Below are 9,621 nucleotides of genomic sequence, written 5' to 3' on the forward strand. Positions count from 1 at the left end.
ATGTGTACAACACCAAACACATAACTCTAACACCAACTTATTTGTAATAAAAATAATAAGTAATAAAATAAATGAAAATAAAGATGTGCCTGCTTCTAGAGTAAAGGAGCTGATTTTGTCTGCTTCCTCAAAGTCACTTCCAGGGGAGATAGGGTGGGTGTAGTGTGTGGAATGAAGTACAGGAAGCCTGGCTTTCACCACAGCTGAAGTCTGAGCTGGTTGGGCGCAGTGTCTGCCTCACCGACAGGGCTGCTGGGAACTCATAGCCTCCTCGGATGGTGGAGAGACAGCAGATCTGACCAGAGGAAGCCAGAGCAGCCTGCATCCTCTAGAGTGGAGGGTCACTCTCGGCTCTAATCAAGGTGAGGGGACTTCCAGTTCTCCGTCTTTTCCCGAGAGAGTCCAGGCATCCAAGCGTTAGAATAAAATCTCTTGCTTCTAAAATGTTTTCTTTAACATTTTTTAAAATCCTTTTTTTTGGGGGGGTGGATTTTTTGTTTGTTTGCTTCATTTTGGTTTTTTGAGACAGGGTTTCTCTGTGTAGTTTTGGTGCCTGTCCCAGATCTCATTCTTTAGACCAGGCTGGCCTCGAACTCACAGAGATCTGCCTGGCTCTGCCTCCTGAGTGCTGGGATTAAAAGTATGTGCCACCGCCAGCTGGGGGGGAGGGGCGGTGGTGGAAATTTTTTAAAAAATAGTTTTTTAAGTTTTCTGTTATAGAATCCAGTTTTCAAGGGGGGTGCTGATTGGTTTGGTTGGTTTTGTTTTGCTTTAAAGGCAGGGTTACTCCGTAACTCAGACTAGGACAGTATCATGTAGTCCAGGCTTCCCACCTTGAACCCACAGCAATCCTCCTGCCCTAGCCTCCCAAAGTGCTGGGTTGGTAGGTGTGAGCAATCACATCTGGCTCAATTTGCAGTTTTGAAGGAAGATAGAAAATGTATTCTGTGTGAGACAAAAAAGAGAAAACTGCTTGCTCCCAGGTAGAGAGAAAGACGGGAGAGCACAATCCACGAGAAGTGCATTGTGGGCCAGGACCCCTGCCTCACGCCTCCAGGCCACACCCAGCCCAAATCCCTCCAGGAATCTGCATTTCCAACTTCCCCTTGAGAGAGGAGATAGACAGATTCCCTGACTGGCAGACAGATAGGGAGGGGCCCATGGCTAGGTAATAAAGGTGGCGAATCTCCAAGATGACCGGCTTCTTCCTCAACCTCCTGACTTGAGAGAAAAGTCTGGCAGCAGGCCCCCTGCTGATGGACTGGCTCAGTAAGTTCAAAGCCTGCTCAGACACAACAGTTGCAGACCAATCATCTGTCTTCAAGCTGGCCAACCCTGAGGGAGGGGAGGGAAACTCTTCAGAGGCCTTAAGATCCCCAGGCCTCCAGGAGAGACTGGCTTTTTAGCTTCCTCTCTTACTTCTGCTTTGCAGGGAGAGGGGTGGGGGTGAGGGGGCTTCACTGTGTGCCTGCCGTGTGCTTGACCCCTTACCCCCATAAATGCCTCCCCTCAACTGCTGACTCCGTCTGTGGTGCTTGAGGTCTGTCTGCTGCTACCTGTTACGCTTCCCATTTTTCCTGCCTTTTCTTTCTTTAACTGACAGAGAAAAGGAACCCAATCAAGACCCCTGGACCATATTATTTCTGGACTGTGTCACCCTGAAAAAGTATCTTGTGACATCTCTTGCTGAATAGAGAGATACAGCTTGTCAGAAGGCAGTTCCGATCCCCCTTTCTTCCTTCCTGCCATGCTGATGAAAAGCTCTACGGTAACTGTGAGGACAGAGGGCTGTGTGGAGAATGGTGGGGCCTGGAGGCTGAGAGGTGGTCTCTAAGGACAGATGTGGGTAGCTTCTCTGTCCCTGTCAGTTTTCCTCCAGATTTAAGTAAGAAAAAAATAATGCTTTGCCTTACCCGGGGTTCTTCAGAAAACAGAGTCAAGGCAAGGATGAAATGTTGGTTCTTACTTTGCTCCATAAGGAAAACAGGCAATGGTCCCAGAATGGTGAGACACAAGCAGGGTCATGCTGTGCCCCACTGCCCCTGCTTCACAAACACTGAGCTCAGCTGACCCACACATTCCGCTGGACATATGGGCTATCCTTGGCCAGGCTGTGGGAATAAACGCCTTGCCTTCCCCCAAAAGGTGGCTCTTCTCTCTAGACCACTTTGCAGTTGCACAGGGTGACAGATGATGTCCCCATGTGTGGTGTTAAGGCTAAGGAAAGCCAGGAACTCCCAGGGTGCAGCTATACTGACTGCACAGCAGGACCCACAGGGCACGCCTGACTCTCCCCAGGGCCACGGCGCCAAAGGGACCAACGGAGGCATGTGATGGATGCTAAAAGACAGATGCTGGTCTGTGTTCTCCCAGAGGTGTCATAAGTCTCTGAACTGTGTGAATTGATGTGCTTGTGTGTACATACGTGTTGTGTGTGTGCGCGTGCGTGCGGGTGCGCGTGTGAAGGACTCCTCATAAATGTGAATATATTTTCATTTTTAAAGTGTTTTCAACTATAGGTCTGTTAGGTCTCAGGATGTCCAAATATCCAAAAATGGCCTCAACCTAGACTATAGGAGGATTTTTGGTGGTTAGACAAAAGCCAGCTTCCTGCAGGAACTTGGGAAATTGGTTCCCATCAGCACACTAGACAGGGCCAGGGCTAGGTAAGCTGGGGAGTGGGAGAGAGTAATGGAGATATGGAGATAGAGCATAGGAAAGTGAAAAGATAGCAGGAGACAGAGAGAGAGAGAGAGAGAGAGAGAGAGAGAGAGAGAGAGAGAATAAGAGAATAAGAGAATAAGAGAATATGTGGAGTAAGAGAGAGAGATAGTAGGTAGAAAGATAGACAGATTGATAGATAGTAGATAGAAAGATAGATGGATGGATGGATGATAGATAGATAGATAGATAGATAGATAGATAGATAGATAGATAGGGTGAGAGTAGGAGGGGCAGAGGAAAATACCTTGTAGTTATAAAGAGAACAAATGGGTATCTGGGAGGTGGGGAGGTGAGAAGCCAGCATGCTAGGGTGGAGGCTTTGAAACCTATGTATAACAGGGATTTGTGATACTGAGGGAGCCTGGAGGCCAGAATGGGCTTTGATATGCAGCTACAGGTATAAGTCAATGGAGCCATATGTCGCTTCTGCCAGAGGTAGGGAAATGACTCCTTTGGTAGATGGGTACAGGTTTCACAAGTTCCTGAGGAATGCTGGCTTTTATCCAAACACCAGGAATCCTCCTATAGTCCAGGTTGAGCTCATTTTTGGGTACTTGAACAGCCTAGCACCTAACATTCCAACTTTTTGTTGATGGTAAGGGACAACATGGTCGCTTCTGTTGCTGCCTCTCAGCTGGGGTGGGTCATGTGGTGGTCCAGGAAGGTTGGAATGTGGGTCAAATGCCAGGAGCGGGTAGGAGCTAGGGACCCAAGAGAGACCAAAGAATAGCCTTGGAGCTGGCCCCTGGAGGCCACAGTTTGGAAGTCAGTTCTTTTTCACATCAGCTTTCAGCAAGTCCAGGGCTCGGAGGTTTTACCTATGCACCTGGGACAGTGAGATGCTGGCTATTTTTGGAGCAATTTGCAGGGCCAAAGTTGATTCTTGGATGGTGTCTGTCATATGAGCAGAAATCTGCTGGAACAGATAGTATCTATACTATCTTACTGGTTTAAAGATGTCCCTTACTAAGAGACATATTGATGGAACCAGAGAAATGGCTCAGTGGTTAAAGGTGTCTGCTGCTCTTGCAGAGGACTGGAACTTGGTTCCTAGCACCCTTGTCAGACAGTTTACAAACATCTGCAACTCCAGCTCTAGGGTGCCCTCTTCTGGCCTCCAAGGACACCTGCACACACACACACACACACACACACACACACACACACACACACACACACACACTCATACTACGCTCCATTACTATTTATAGAAGTTCTGTTTATGATTGTCAACATGGAAACAACTTTGAAGTCAGCTTCTGCCCAAATGAGCTTTGCTGATGTGGGAGGTTCATGAGGCACATTTGATAGCTGTGCCAGCCTAGGAGACAGAAACTGGAGTCTGGGCCTAGTCCAGAGCAGGAAGCCTAATCAAAAACAAAAACGACAATGAAAAACAAAAACAAAAAAAACCCTACACACTTCGGGAATCAGCTCCGAAGACTTGAACCTTGCAGTAGCCATGCCCTGCTATATTCTTAACAACTGGCTTTCTGAGATGCAAAGCTCTTGTTTGTGATGTTTGCTAATTTGCATGGTGTCAATCTCCTACTGTGACCAATTTCTGAGAACAGAGTCAGGAAGAGATATGCATTGCTGACTCTCATGTCTCCAGCAACATGTTTCCTGGGTGTTAGGGTGAACATATAGCTCAGCTCTGAATTATCAAGGTATGTAGGAATCCTCCAGCCCCACAGGGGAATAGCGTGATCCTAGACTGTCAGTAGCTTGGCAATCTCGGAGGGACCTCACAAACAGAGCTCCTCCAGAACAGCATATCACACTGCTCACCTTCCTTCCCTCTGAAAAACAAAAATGTGTGTTTTTTCATTCTGCAAATAAAGATAATCAAGCAAGTGAGCAGACAAAACCACATAAGTGAGAGCCAGAAGAAGCAACAGACAAAAGAACCAGGACAGAAGGACAAGGGAAGAAATTGACGCCATCTATCTAAAGGTCAAGGTGGCGAAGGAAAACAGTGAGGTTGGGTAGTGTGACAGCAGCAAGAGGTGGGCTGTGACAGACTTGGGGGGGGGCCCGGGGGGACTGGGAAGGTGTGTGGGAGGTTGCATTCCTGTCCAGCACTCAGTGCGTGGTAACTTATTAAGCCACACCCCCAAGTTTTATAAATTTTCCTTTTGAAATCAATTTCCATAGGAAAAAATGTAAATAGTCCTTCACGCCTAAGTACTCTTCATCCAAATTATACAGAGGTGACTCAGCAGTTGAAAATTAAATCAGTGTCATTCTGTCCAATGGAGAAAAAAATAAAACCTCAACATTTGTCAAATTTAAAAAAAAAAAGGTTTTGATGAATTCAAAACATACAGTTAAAAAGCAAAAGTCTTGAAAACTAAAAATAAAATACTATTTACTCGATGAAGAGCATTTACTTGACAGAAAGAAATCTATAGTGAGAGCTGGAGAGATGGGTCAGTTAGGAGTGCTTCTGAGTCTGGAGTTTGGTTCTCAGCACCCACATCAGGTGGATTGTAACCATCTGTAACTCTAGGGACTCTGATGGTCTCTTCTGGGCAATCACATGCACACACACACACACACACACACACACACACACACACACACGCCCAAATTTAAAAAAATTGTATAGTGTCTAGACTTAGTGAAGAAACGGCAAAAGTATTTTCATTAAAGTCAGATAAAAGACAAGTATTATTTTTGTGTGTATGTGTGTGTGTTCATGCAAGTGTGTCCATGTCAATGTCGGGTATCTTCCTCACTTATTCCCTGCCTTATTTCTTTCTCACTGAACCTGGACTTCCTCCACTGGGCTGGCCAACAATCCCCAGAGACCCTGCTGTCTACAGATCTCCAACACGGGAGTTACACGAATATGCTTCCTTGCTCAATCTTCATGTGAGTGTCGGGGATCAGAACAGCAAATACTTTACTGACAAAACCATTTCCCCACACCCCCAAAGTCAAGTGTCTGTATTATCTTCACAGTCATGCATGATTCTGTTGGAAGTTTCCACTAATGTAATTTCGAGAGAAAGGAATACAAAGGATGGAATTCAAACAGAGGAGGGAAAGGTCATTCTTCACAGATGTACAAGGAGCTACACAAAAAAACCTAAAAGAATCAGACAATTCTGCCTGCTCACACCACCAGGCTTCCATGGGCAGGGAACGCCTATGTGTGATTGCTACATCGTAGTACCTCCAGAAGCCTGATGACTTGGCTCTCAAAGCGGCACTGTTGGGATGTTGAGCACACAGAGGAGGAACATGGTAAAAGGGCCTCAGGCCACTGGGGCATTTCCCAACTTCTTCCTCTCTTCTTGACTTCCATGCATCCCCACCATGATCTACCTGTGGGTCTCGAACTGACTTCTCCAGAACTGTGAACTAAGCATAAGCTGGTTGTCTCTGGTAGTTTCTTGTAACTGTGGAAACTGGTACTGTGGGCTCCCTGAAGACAGAAGCAGGATTCTTGGGTCACTTGTGACACAATGGAATGTGGATTTTGAGGGTGCTAGAAGGACTGACTGGGCTTTAAAAGCATGGTCATTGCACCACAGTGTGTCAGCTCCATCCACAGGGCTCAGGCTCTGTGGCTTGAAGGCTTGGGGTTTAAGGAGGACCCCAGAGCCCAGAAACCATTATGAATGGTTTAAGAGAGGAACATTCTGTTTTGGTTTTCAGATATAAGTAAACCCAATACTGTGTTCACCCGGCTTCTCACCTTGTGCGCTTCACGGAGCCAGGGTACTTATGGAACAAACTGACAGGCAGGGCACACCCGCCCAAGTCCACAGCCTTCTCTATGCAGTTATGAACTGATGGGCAAGGGTGCGCCATCTTAAGTCTTCAGCACACTCTAGGCAGTCTCTAGGCTTCATCCAATCAATACCTAATATTCCTCTCCGTATGGCTTCAAAGTTGCTCTAGGCATGGGGTGGGATGGGGGGTGTCATGAAAGGCCTAGGCCTAATCCTTCTAGCCATACATTCCTGCCCATCTCACAAGGGCTTGCTACCTGTGGACTCTAGTAGCCCATCCACATGTCAGTTATTCAGCACCCTGCTGAGGAGGAAGGGCCACCCTGGGTCAGCCATCTTGGCTGCTGGGGAGGCAGGAAGAGGCTCTGTTATTCTCTGTTTGTGCCTGTTCCGGGAAGAGAGCAGCTTTGCTGTCATTTTCCACAGAACCCACTATATCAATTGCGAATCAAGAGTTAAGCGAAATTTTAAAATTAAATCTGAAACCACAGGATATGTACAAGAGGGTGAGGATTATGCTGGAGTTTTTATCAGCCGCAGCTGCTCCATTATGTCTGTTTAGGGTAGAAATGGGCCTTTGAAATGCACGACCAAAATAAACACCCAGGCAGCTGTAGCTGGTGTGGGTAAGTGAGCTAGCGAATGGATCCAGCCAGGGAGGCCACAGGTCACAGTCGCCTGCGTCAAAGGCAAAGTAAATAATCCATGCATTCATCTGACAGTGGTGCCTAAAGAGTAGGCATCTTCCCAGAGGAAACCCTATCAGCACCTAGGAATTAGAAATTTTGTGGACTGTTGCAATTCATGCAAAAGTCATAACTTTTTAAAAATACCAAATATGGAATTAGAAGTGGCGTTGCAGAGAAGCCCTTCAGAAAGCATGGTGCCTCTACGCAGTAGTCTTCGGCAGTAATCGTTTGTAGAGGCCAGTATTTACAGAGAGCTTGCTGTCTGTCCTTTGTTTGACTCAGTGATAAGCATACCGAACTGAAAATGGCATTCACATTCCTCTCGGTGCTGATTAGTGCTGTCGACTTGAAAGGATCTAGAATCACCAGAGCCTCTGAGCATGCTTGCTGGGGGGCATCGTGATTATATAAATAGGCGCCATTCCCTTGACTGGGATCCTGGACTGTGCAAGTGGAGAAAGGGGGCTGAGCAGCAGCGTGCGGTCATCACTCTCTGCTTCCTGACTGTGGGTGCGATGGAGCCAGTGCTGTATTTGTGGAATGAACTGATAGGGAGGGCTATTCCAAGTCCACAGAACTAGCTGTGCAGATCTGAACTGATGGTCAGGGATGCCCCACCTTAAGTCCCCAGCACACTCTGGGCAGTTGCGTCAAGGACCAGTCACTTTGACTTATCCACCACGATATGCCCTAGAAGTGTGAGTCAGAATAAACCCTTTCTTCCTTACGTTGCTTTTGTCAGGGTAAGTAACTAATATGACTTCCCATAGGAGACCCACCATTGGCAAGAAAATAAATAACTAATGTATTCTCGTGTAATGGTTAATGCATTTCAATAATGAATTTATTACAATCATTAAAACTTACTGATGTCACATGTATAAATAAACTTTACTCGACTAAGGGTTAATAAGCCTTGTATATTTTTTATTTGAATTTTTATTATTTTAATTATTTGGGGGGTGGGATATGCACATGAGTGCAGGTATCCGTGGAGGCCAGAAGATGGCACAATTCAGGGAGCTGGACTTTCAGGCGATTGTGAGCCACCTGACATGGATGCTGGGAACTGACTCTGGGTCCTCTGTGAGAGCAGCAAGTGCTCTTCAGTGCTGAACTCTCTCTCCAGCACAAACCTTACTTTTTTTTTTAGTAAATCCACAGTCATTTCTGAAAAACAAAACAACAAGACGAAAACTTCCATAGAGGGAACTAAAAGCACAAGAAGCCCTAAGAGACTTTGATTTTCCTTACCCGTGTGTGTCAGCGTGCACAAATACATGTGTGCCTCAAGCATGAATGTGCAGTGGCTCACTTCCTGGGTGGAAACAGTTTTAGAAATTAAAGGCGAGGTTATCAGGCCAAACTCTTACTTCAAGGGAAAATGTTGAAAACGGCTCACGCAGAGGGCTGGCATTTGTGTCGCAGTCTGAGATAATGGAATTACAATTTTGAACAGTGCTGTCCTTTTGGATGTAGTTGAAGGCACTCTGGGAAGGGGAACTGCTTTCAAAGGCACACTGGATTAAAATTGGTTCGGATGGTCTCGGAGAGCTCAGCCAGCATGGATGTTCTTGGAGGTAATGACCCAGAGAAGAAGTGATTTGTGCTCACTTATAGTTTCCCACAGCGGGAAGCACAGGAAGAGAGAAACAAACCCGAAGGGCCAGATCCACACAGAAAGACTACAGAGGGACTTCCCACAAACATTTGCTCCCAGAACTGCTCAGGTTCGCCTGGAAGAGGGCAGATCTGACAGGGTCCGACGATTAGATTGCGGAGTGCAAGCTGCATCCAAGGGCAGCCTGGGGTCCCGCTGCCACACTGGTCGCTCAACACCTCTGTCTTTTGGCAACATCAGTGGTGTGTGGGGTCCAGGTGGAACAATTTACACCTTGCACTAACATCACTGTCTCTAGAAGCCTGTTCTGCAGGTCATAAAGCGTCCTTTCTGGGGAGCACCTGTTGCTGGTCCTCAAGTTTGGAACTGTATTGGTTTCCGTTTGAGACACAAACTTTCTGTGAACTAATATTTATGCTCATTTTTTCTTATGCCAGGAAGGGTGACCAAACTCAGCAGAACTCGCCCAGGTTTGTAGACAGTAAACAATGACTGCTAAGGTCCTGGTTCTGCTGAGTTCATTTTAATTTTTTTTTTCAAAATATGGTTCCTATCAACAAGGAATGTTTTAGGCTGTAAGTCATATATGACTGAACCCCCGCAACTTAAATGTATTAAGGTTTATTTTTCTCTCTCACGCACACAAATGAGGAAAGGCACAGCCCCAGGCCCATGGCTCCTCATTGGTGATATCCACGAGCTGAGTACCTACCTCCTGACTTTCTGTTCCAGTGTCTGTAGCAAGTTCCTGGCTCTCTTCATGCTTGTGGCCTCCTGGTCACAGCAGACACCCGTGCCTCCAGCATCACATCTATGCTCCAGGGTTCTAAAATCCAAAGAAGAG

The sequence above is a fragment of the Peromyscus californicus genome, unplaced genomic scaffold, assembly GCF_007827085.1.
Source record: "Peromyscus californicus insignis strain IS unplaced genomic scaffold, ASM782708v3 Scaffold_21__1_contigs__length_65335640, whole genome shotgun sequence".
NCBI lineage: Eukaryota > Metazoa > Chordata > Mammalia > Rodentia > Cricetidae > Peromyscus > Peromyscus californicus.